The 9,727-nt window shown below is 39.4% G+C and overlaps 1 non-coding gene across 1 annotated transcript; it reads left to right on the top strand.

Annotated features, from left to right (window-relative positions):
* Positions 1-699: 699 nt before the first annotated feature.
* LOC148020903 (small nucleolar RNA SNORD36) lies at positions 700-767 on the top strand. Its single transcript, XR_015694762.1, has one exon. It is a non-coding gene; the product is annotated as a small nucleolar RNA SNORD36 (small nucleolar RNA).
* Positions 768-9,727: the final 8,960 nt, after the last annotated feature.

Genomic DNA, 9,727 nt, shown 5'->3' with positions numbered 1-9,727 from the left:
CAGCTTCCAGTCAAGCTTATCAGAACTATGTTCATTTTGCCCAGCAATATTCACAGTCTGCAGATCCCTCAGTGAGATTAACTACTCACTTTGCTCGGTACCTGGCATATATGCATAGGCACTCTCATACTGATTCCAAGCCTATTCCAAAGTTGTGCATGAATGTCAATGTAAGCATTGATTCCCAGCAGCTGGATATATTGTATTTTCATGCCCTCTGTTTGCCTAGCAGATACTTGGTCTTGTTGGAAAGGATGTGCTGTCTCCAATTTTTTCAAAATCCTCCCAAAAACTTTGTAGATGAATCCTTGTCTATGGATCGTTTCCGACAACATCAATCTTTTAAGAGGGATCATCTTCATTGATACCTTTTCAATGTATGCTGGATGCTTTTTAATGAAAAACTCTCTTTTTGAAGGAGTCATTCAGATGGTTGTGTTGTGTATTAGTGTTTGTATTGTGAGTTCATTTATGTAATACAAATGGGTGATTTCCTATTGGCTTTCGTGTACGAGCTACGTTTTGGAGCATTGTGGTGATGGGTTCATCGATGCAGAATTGAAGCTGATGCTGATGAAGACGAAGAAAACTTTTATATCCTTTACAAATTTGTTGTGATTTTTAGTTTACTAAGAGGTATTAATGTATAAAGGGTTTTCCTTTCTTTGTATTTTTATATCAGAAACATGTTATAAGTTGGGGTCGTGGTGGATGGATTCTTTTTGAAAAGATATTGAAGATCAAAGTTGAGCTTTTCCCTGAACTTGTATTCCCTTTTTCCTGGGTCGCGAGGAGGCTTCCTTATTAAGTGTGGGGATATGTTGAGTGTTGAAATGACTTGTTTTTTGGCTGATTTTTGTTGTTTTTGAGAGCCGAATGGTTGATTTTATGAGATGATTGATTGATTTGGAAGTGGTTTGAGAGTGTTTTAGATGATAATGATGGTGTTTTGGAAGTTCATGATGTTTGTTGGTGGTTCTATGATGTTCTGATAGGTTCTGTATACCTTCTGTTTTGGTCTGTTTTGGTCTGTTTTGTTCTGATTGTCTTCTGTAAGGAGGAATAGAGTATTGATTGATGAAGAATGAGATATTGTGAAAGTTTATTGAATGGTTTGTGAGAGTTTGGAATGATTTGAGAATGAGTTTTGAGGTTTTGATGACCTTCTGTAACCTTCTGTAGGTCTTCTGTAGAGCTTCTGCTTCTGTTCTGTCTCTGTTCTGTTCTGTACTGTAGCTGTTCTGGTACTGTTCTGTAGACTGTTCTGTATGCTTCTGTATGTGTTTTGGTGGATGAGAGTGTAGCTTGGGAAAGTTTTCTAACCTTAGAAAGAGGTGAATACAAGTGCAAAAGAGCTGAAAGAAGTGAAAGAAGTAGCTGTTGAAGACTCAAGTAAAGACTAGAGTGAAGTGACAGTAGTGAGCTATGAAAGGATACTGTAGAGGCTCTGGTGACTCTTCATATCAGACATACCTCTTGGGAGGGGTATCCACGACCTAAGAGGGATTATTGAGAGTGATTTTGAGAGATTGTAGTGAGGATATGATGTATTATTGAGGGAGAGAGAGAGAGAGAGTCAGAGATAGCCAATTCTACTCAAACAGAGTGATTGTATATGAGAGATTGAGAGAGAAGACTATGAAGATATTGAAGATGAATACTATGTGATGTATTTCCATTCAAAGATGGTGTATTCCTTTGCTTTCTTTGTTCTATTGATGGATTTTATGAAGATATTGAAGAATATGGTTAATTCTATTAAAAACCGTGAGAGGTCTACATAATGTTGCATGAAGATTTGTTGTGCCTGGTGTTATTTTCTTCATTGTGATCATATGAAACATGATAAACAAGCTTGTTGATGTTACAAGATAGATTTTCTTGCAAGAGAATTCCCTTTTCCTTGGTGTTCCTCTTGGGGCTTCAACTCTCTCAATCTACAACTTGCTCACGTAGTGAAATGCTATAAGTACATGCACGTGACCTCCTCGCACGTCTATCCACCTTCTCCATCTCTCTATGAAGAATACACAAAATCCCCTCCTACTCATCCCTGATATGCTGGTCCTCCTCTGTGTTCGGATCATGCACCAACTTTATACATGAGGAATCAACCTAGTGAAGTAACAAAGCATACATTTGTTAACAATAATGTAAAATTTAAATATGAATATAGAGATATATTGTTTCAAACATGTAAATAGATACTAGTTCAAACCTGCTTGGGTGTCTCCAAGCCGTGGTAGATACGCACAAGCTTTATATTGGCCCCACAATACACTAACTTCTCCAATTGAGAAGTACTAAGACCATTCCAAATCTTTGTATGGATCAAAGAATAAGCACTCCAATTCCACTCACAAGCACCCGTTGAGCAATCTTGCATTTGCAAGCATCATTGGCTTAATAATTGCCATTGCTACACTTCAAAGAGTGAGCCAGAGAGAGAGAGAGAAAGCATAGACTCCAAAGAGTGAGTTACATGTGAGAGTATACGTAGAGAGAGAGAGAGAGAGAGAGAGAGAGAGAGAGAGAGAGAAAGAGAGAGAGAGAGAGAGAAAGAGAGAGAGAGAGAGAGTTACATGTGAGAGTATACGTAGAGCAAAATAGGTGAAACGTGGAAGACCTTGCCGACCATAACTCTGCCACCATGTGAAAAGAAGACTAGTAGCCTCCGAACACAATGCTACCACCTATGGAAATAATGGCCCCAAGTTATTCATGAAGCTACACATCTCTGCATCTATTTGAAGGTGCTCCTTGTCAAACATACGAGCAATGAACTTGTTGTTTAGTTTCATGATATCATACCCATGGAACAAGCCTGGGGTCTTGTAGAAAGGATGGAGTAAAGCAGTCATCCCATAAATGGGACGACTCATAAGCTTCCACTGACTCTCTACAAGAGTCGAGATATCATCTCAACTCTAAGAATTGGCAAGATCAAAGTTTAGGCTCATTGCAAGGTCAATGCATGTGCTATACATCAACAATAGATAAATAGCATATGCCGTAAAGAAGTATATAAACAAAATCTAGGTACTTACCACTGCCGAGACAACACTTGGCATGTTGTGAGATGGCTCTTCATCTACATGAAAATGTGATAAACCAAACCCAATGTGGAGCCCTCCATGTCCATGACTCATAGCATCATACACATGGGCTACAAAGTCACTGTCAAACCCTAAAACTTTGTTAAAAAAGACTCATTTAGGATACGCCTCTAAACGGCTTTGGTCGCCTCTTTTTGTGGATGAGACATGTCCCTCCACTTTGGGTCCACAACTGTCTGCAAAAGTGGATAACAAAGCTTGAAGAGCCTTTACAACACCAAATACATATATGTAACCTGATCTATATGTTATCCTAGTAGCATGTGAAATTGTGAGCTACACCCAAGGTAGTTTACTTATGTCCTTCATAAGCAAGACAATGGGTTGGACATCGAGTCCACACAATGTGTGGGAACTTTGTCTTCACCATTTTTCACATTGCCTTACATGAACAGAGAGAGAGAGAGAGAGAGAGAGATGGCTGCTGACTTGCTTCAAATCCTCACCATGTACCTCATTATTCTACATTGCGTCTTAGTTCTTCAATGGGACTAGTTGAAATACCACTCCTTGGTTATCATGCTTCAGCTCATGCTTTTCTAGCCATCATTTTCTACATTATAGCCATAATCAAAGATGGAATTAAGTAAGATGGCCTCATTGAATCGGTAAAGTTTATATAGTTGTACATCATAATTCTTCATGTAACTTTTTGAATATCTTATATTAGTCTCTGGGAGCTTTGTATTGTATACAACCATGGCACTAGCTTACCATTTAGTTTCATATCATACTAATGAATGAAAAGCAAAAATCAGCATGAGAATGACTGCGCTCTATCATTGATGTATTTTACAATTAGAGTGAATAGGACCTCAAAATCCTCAAATATGTATCATACTAATGAATCAAAAGTAAAAATCAACATGAGAATGACTGTCCTCTATCACTGATGTTTTTCGTAATTAGAGTGAATAGGACCTCAAAATCCTCAAATATGTAGAGGATAGTACTTGCACCACTTCCACAATGGTTGAGGCGATATACTTGCACCACTTCCACAATGGTTTAGGCGATATATATCACCTAGACCACTTCCATAGTGGTCTAGGCGATGTATGCCACTACTCATTGAAGATAATGACCACATGCCAATCATGTTCAACTTCTTAGCAAACAAAATAATAAATATGACAAAGAGAATGGTTCCCTACTACTTAGGTTGCTTGAAGTTAAACAACACTTATCTCTTTGTTAGATTTGTCATCATCAACATGCATGATGTACTCTTCCTACCTCTCTCATCTCCATCAAGAAATAAATCTTACCCCCTCTATCATCAATTTTACTTATAGTCGTTGTCAAGAAGGCTTTTGTGAAATTGAACCCTAACCACAACCTCATGTTGAATCCAAGCCAAGAAACCTAGCTAGAAATAAAAAGATCTAATATTGCTTTGTGTCAACAAATTATGGGCTGGAGATACATACATACAGCTGGATATAGTTGGTAATACATGGCAGAAGTGATAATTGCAACCGGTCTTCTAGGTCTATTGTAGTTCATCTCCTAGCTGTTCAAGGTGTCAAAAGAGCATACATTTGTTAATAATAATGTAAATTTTAAATACAAATATAGAGATATGTTGTTTCAAACGTGTAAATAGCTATTATTTCAACTTGCTTGGGTGGAGTGTTCCCAAGGCGTGGTAGATATGCACAAGCCTCATATTGGCCCTACAATACACTAACTTCTCCAATTGAGAAGTACTAAGGCCATTCCAAATCTTTGTATGGATCAAAGAATAAGCACTCCAATTGCACGCACAAGTACCCGTTGAGCAATCATGCATCTGCAAGTATCATTGGCTTAATAATTGCCATTGCTACACTTGAGAGAGTGAGTAAGAAAGAGAGAGAGAGCATAGACTCCAAAGAGTGAGTTACATGTGAGAGTATACGTAGAGCCAAACCGGTCAAACGTGAAAGACCTTGTTGACCATAACTCTACCACCATATGAAAAGAAGACCAGTAGCCTCCGAACGCAATGCCACCACCTATGAAAGTGATGGCCCCAAGTTATTCATGAAGCTACACATCTCTGCATCTATTTGAAGATGCTCCTCGTCAAACATACAAGCAATGAACCTGTCCTTTAGTTTCATGAGATCGTACCCATGGAACAAGACTGGGTCTTATAGAAAGGATGGAGTAAAGCAGCCATCCCATGAATGGGACGACTCATAAGCTTCCACCGACTCTCTACAAGAGTCAAGATATCATCTCGACTCTAAAAACCGACAAGATCAAAGTTTAGGCTCGTTGCAAGATCAATGCATGTGCTATGCATCAATACTACATAAATAACATATGCCATGAAGAAGTATAAGAACAAAATCTAGGTACTTACCACTATTGAGACAACACTTGGCATGTTGTGGCATGGCTCTTCATCTACATGAAAACGTGATAAACCAAACCCGATGTGGAGCCCTCCATGTTCATGACTCATAGCATCATACGCATGGGCTGCAAAGCCACTGTCAAACCCTACACCTCTGTCCAAAAACACTCATTAGGATGCGCCTCTGAATGGCTTTGGTCACCTCTTTTTGTGCATAAGACATGTCCCTCCACTTTGGGTCCACAACTCTCTGCAAAAGTGGATAACAAAGCTTGAAGAGCCTTTACAATACCAAATACATATATGTAAACCTGGTCTTGAAGAGGCGTATCATATCTAGATCAGTGTGGCTATGAAAGATGGCTTAAGCTTGATGCTTCTTTTGAAAGAATATGTTATCCTAGTAGCATCTGAAATTGTGGGCTGCACCCAAGGTAGTTTGTCTATGTCCTCCATAACCAAGTCTAGACAATGGGTTGCACATGGAATCCACACAATGTGTGGGAACTTTGCCTTCACCATTTTTTCCATTGCCTTACATGAACACATGGAGAGAGAGAGAGAGATGGCTACCAACTTGCTTCGAATCCTCACCATGTATCTCATTATTTTGCATTGCATCTTGATTCTTCAATGGGACTAGATGAAATACCACTACCTAGTTATCATCCTTCAGCTCATGCTTTTCTAGCCATCATTTTCTACATTATAGCCACAATCAAGGATGGAATTAAGTAAGATGGCCTCATTGAGTCGGTAAAGTTTATATAGTTGTACATCATAATTCTTCATGTAACTTTTTGAATATCTTATATCAGTCTCTAGGAGCTTTGTATAGTATATAACCATGGCACTAGCTTGCCATTTAGTTTCATATCATACTAATGAATCAAAAGCAAAAATCAGCATGAGAATGGTTGCCCTCTATCACTGATGTATTTCACAATCAATGTGAATAGGAGCTCAGAATCCTAAAATATATAGAAGATAATACTTGCACCACTTCCACAATGGTTTAGGCGAAATACCTACACCACTTCCATGGTGGTCTAGGCGATGTATGCAGCTACTCATTCATGATAATGACAACATGTCAATTATGCTGAACTTGTTAACAAACAAAATAATAAATATGAGCAAGAGAATGGTTCCCTACTACCTAGGTTGCTTGAAGCAAAAAACAACACTTCTCTTTATTAGATTTGTCATCATCAACATGCATGATATACTGGCTATTGGGAAATTAAACCCCAACCACAACCTCATGTTGAATCCAAGCCAAGAAACCTAGCTAGAAATAAAAAGATCTAATATTGCTTTGTGTCAACAAATTATGGGCTGGAGCTACATACATACAACTGGATATAGTTGGCAATACATGGCAAAAGTGATAATTGCAACCAGTCTTCTAGGTCTATTGCAGCTCATCTGCTAGCTCCAAAATTCAAAGAGTGGCATCTCAAGTGCAGCCTACTAGTCTTCTAGCTCCAAACAACTCAAAGAGTGGCATCCCAACTGCAACCTGTAATACATAAACGCAAGGCTAAAGAAATAATGTCAAATATGATCAACAGAACACATTGACAATGTTGAGATTTAAACATTAGAAATATCTAAAACCCACTTAAACTAAATCATATGCTTTGAATGCATACATGCATGCATTTATTCTTGAAAAAAACAAGGGGCCCAATCCAATGCAAACAGACTAATTAGCATAACTCACAACCGACTCTCATTAGCATGGCAAAGTCCTCAAACATGTAGATAACTAAGAATAGTACATGCACCACTCTCTGGCCATATGGACTGCCTTATCATCCTCATAGAATCTTTGAGTCCAACAATGTTAGAATGAAAAGGTAGGTGATGCATGATAAAAACTCTCTCCACACATCTTTGATGTCCACTAAAGTCACCAACTAGCTGGTTGATGGCTGAAAAGAGTTGAAAGATATCAATCCTGAACAAGCATTACATCATCTAGAGCGTGAGATTATGATGATCCATCCAAGTTGGGGTCTAGTTTATAACTATGCAGATCAATCCCAATGTGAAGCTAAGTAATCACATGCCCACCAATATACTCTAATGTGTCTTACCACTGAAAAGTCCACAACAAAGTGGACTATTTGTATCTATTTTGGTGCCTAACTTGTCCATGATTATTATTAAATTAAAAAATTGTCATTTTTGTTAAATTGGTCAGGGCATTGGTCATTCTCATTCTCATGGGGTACTCTCTGTTCTTATCAGGAAGCATCTCTTCCTCTATCTTTGTCTCTTTAGCAAAGATAGAGTCTTTCCTCCTGTTTCCCTGAGAACTTCATCTTTAGACCCACTTAAATGACAAGAGTAGGGAAAAAGAACAGGGCATACCATCATTTGTGGTCAATTCCCAAGTAATTATGCATACTGGTAGTAGGTTGGATTACAATTCCTAACCTAAGGAAATACAAGGCTTTAGCTTGCCAGCTTGAGCACAATTCAGCTTCTATGAAACTTTGCTTACAAAGTGCTAAGCAAGCTCTGACTATGAGGGCCATCTAGTGATTTTTGCAAAGTTAAGCTTGGAAAACATGAACCATTAGTTTAATATGTGATAGTCCATGTGTAATTCTCTGTTTTAGGGTTATCTTCGTTCCTTCAGCTTTTTTATCTGTGATTGTGGCTATGGTAACTATGAGCCATAATATGCCAACAAGGCCAACCTGTCGAGGACTTCATAGCCATGTGAATTGCAAACATTGATATACTGCAAGTCTATAATCAAGAACTCATAAATGTTTAAATGCAGTTGTCCCAACATATAGCTTAGTCGAGTACTCATGGTCCTTAAAGGTAGTTGGTCATTAGCGTCTTGTTTTAGGGGTATCCTCAATCCTGCAACTCATTTAGTCTATGATACCGGCTATGCTAGTCATGAGCCATTTTAAAATTCACAAGACATGAAACCAATGATATGCTAGCAAAGCTAGTTGTCGAGGACTTCATAGTCATGAAATGCAAGAATTGATATGCTTGCAATGTTTGCAGAATGCAGTTCTGTCAACATATAGCTCAGTGAAGTGCTCGTCGTCCTTGAAAAGAAGCTGGTTAGCATCCGAATTCCAACCTTCTGCTTAAGAACATGCTCCGGTGAAGAGGAACCTTACAAATGTTGGGCAACCAAAATCTTATGAAAGTACTCTGCAAGATTGTGGCCATCTATTGAAAGTGTTTGCTGGTGATCCCCTCAAGAACAAAGGATTGGGAGCCTCGAATAACATTTGGACAACCAAATTGTGATAGCGTATGGAGAAGAGATAGTACCATGATGTTCAGTTCTTCTTCCATATCGTCTAGGTTATAAAATATATGCAATTTGTGTTCTATGGCTATTCTTATGCCCATTTTCTTATAGCGATGAAATTACTTTAGTTAGTATCGAAATAGAAATATGGCAAGAACCATGGTTAGCGAGAGAGAAGGTGATCGATACCTCCGAGCAGCTCTGACAAGTTTGCTGGACCCTTTCCTATCAAGCCACTTTCTATGCAAGATTTTGAGATGTTGTTGCTAAGCCCTTCACTCTTCTGCTCTCTTCAAGCCCTAGTCATCCTGTGAGAGGGAAAAAGGGAGAAGAGAGAACACTGTGAAGAAGGGAGAGAGAGAGAGAGAGAGAGAGAGAGAGAGAGAGAGAGAGAGAGAGAGAGAGAGAGAGAGAGAGAGAGGGAGGGAGGGAGGGAGGGAGGGAGGGAGGGAGGGAGGGAGGGAGAGGGAGGGAGGGAGGGAGGGAGGGAGGGAGGGAGAGAGGAAGATAGAGAGAGAGAGAGAGAGAGAGAGAGAGAGAGAGAGGAGGGGGGAGAGAACACAGTTGCCTTTGCCTTGCATGCCACCGATTCCTTGTCTTGCGCGTGCTGTTTGTTCCATGGATGACTCCTTGTTCCTCTTACTCTATCCCAACGTCCTGCTGTCAAGAGGGAGGGAGTATTGCCTCCATCTCAGTCTCAGTGCCACAACAGCAAGCACGAAGAGAAGGTCGTGAATGAGAGCGCGCACTTGTTTTTCAAATTTTGGAAAAGGGTGATTAAGCCAAGAACCATGCCATCATTGTGTGTCCATTTGCAAAATCCCCCAAAGGACTACTAAGCACAAAATCCCTTTATCCCAATCCCGCATAACCTACTATAGGTGCATTATTCCAAGAGGCTGCATTTCAAAGTAGCAATCCTTTCTCAAGTGCACCACAATCTACATTCCAACAACGCATGGATAACAATCTTTT

This window comes from Lygodium microphyllum, chromosome 18 (genome assembly GCF_053477565.2).
Source record: "Lygodium microphyllum isolate KBCC chromosome 18, Lygodium_microphyllum_v1.1.10, whole genome shotgun sequence".
In the NCBI taxonomy this organism is placed as follows: Eukaryota; Viridiplantae; Streptophyta; class Polypodiopsida; order Schizaeales; family Lygodiaceae; genus Lygodium; species Lygodium microphyllum.
Note: the sequence above shows the minus strand (reverse complement) of the source record. Positions and strands in the feature narration are given on the sequence as shown.